At 68.0% G+C, this 585-nt stretch overlaps 1 protein-coding gene across 1 annotated transcript in view; it reads left to right on the forward strand.

The window, feature by feature from the left end:
- PSMC5 (proteasome 26S subunit, ATPase 5) overlaps positions 1–585 on the forward strand; it is a 14295-nt gene that overhangs the window by 1338 nt on the left and 12372 nt on the right. The gene's annotated exons all lie outside the window — the stretch shown is intronic.

Raw genomic sequence — 585 nt, forward strand, 5'->3', positions numbered from 1 at the left:
GGGCCACCTCCTGCCACCCCTGCACGGGGACACTGTGGGGCCAGCTCTGGCCTCTCCCCTCCCCACAGCACCTCAAGGGGACCCAGAGCTCCTCCCTCCTGCCAGGACATCCCGGGCAGGTCCCCACCACCCCTCAGCCTCCCTGGGAGCCACAGTGCCACCCCAGCCCCGTCCCCAGCACTGCCATGGTGCCAGTGTCACCACGAGGGCCTTGGGGACACTGCAAGCCCAGCACAAAGCACTCAGCAGCCTCGTGGAGAGAAGCCAGGGCCTGGTGCACCCCAGACCCTGCCCTGGGTCTAAATAAAGACATTTAGTCAAGCACTTCTTTACTCTTGGTCTTTGTGTGTGGGGGTCCTACCCCAGGCGGGGGTGGGGACAGAGGGGGCCAGGGTGGCTGAGGGGCTGGGCTCCCTTGGCACAGACCCAGCCAGCAGTGCCCTCTCCGCCTGTCACCTGGCACAAGGGGCCGTGGCAGTGCCAGCAGGGCTCCCTCAGCTCCCTCAGGCGCAGGACACAGCCCCGGGCAGGCTCCCACTGCGGTTAAACGCCGCCGGTCTCGAGCAGCCGCCCCGGGCGGAGGCA

The sequence above is a fragment of the Corvus brachyrhynchos genome, unplaced genomic scaffold (assembly GCF_000691975.1).
Source record: "Corvus brachyrhynchos isolate BGI_N302 unplaced genomic scaffold, ASM69197v1 scaffold96, whole genome shotgun sequence".
Classification (NCBI taxonomy): domain Eukaryota; kingdom Metazoa; phylum Chordata; class Aves; order Passeriformes; family Corvidae; genus Corvus; species Corvus brachyrhynchos.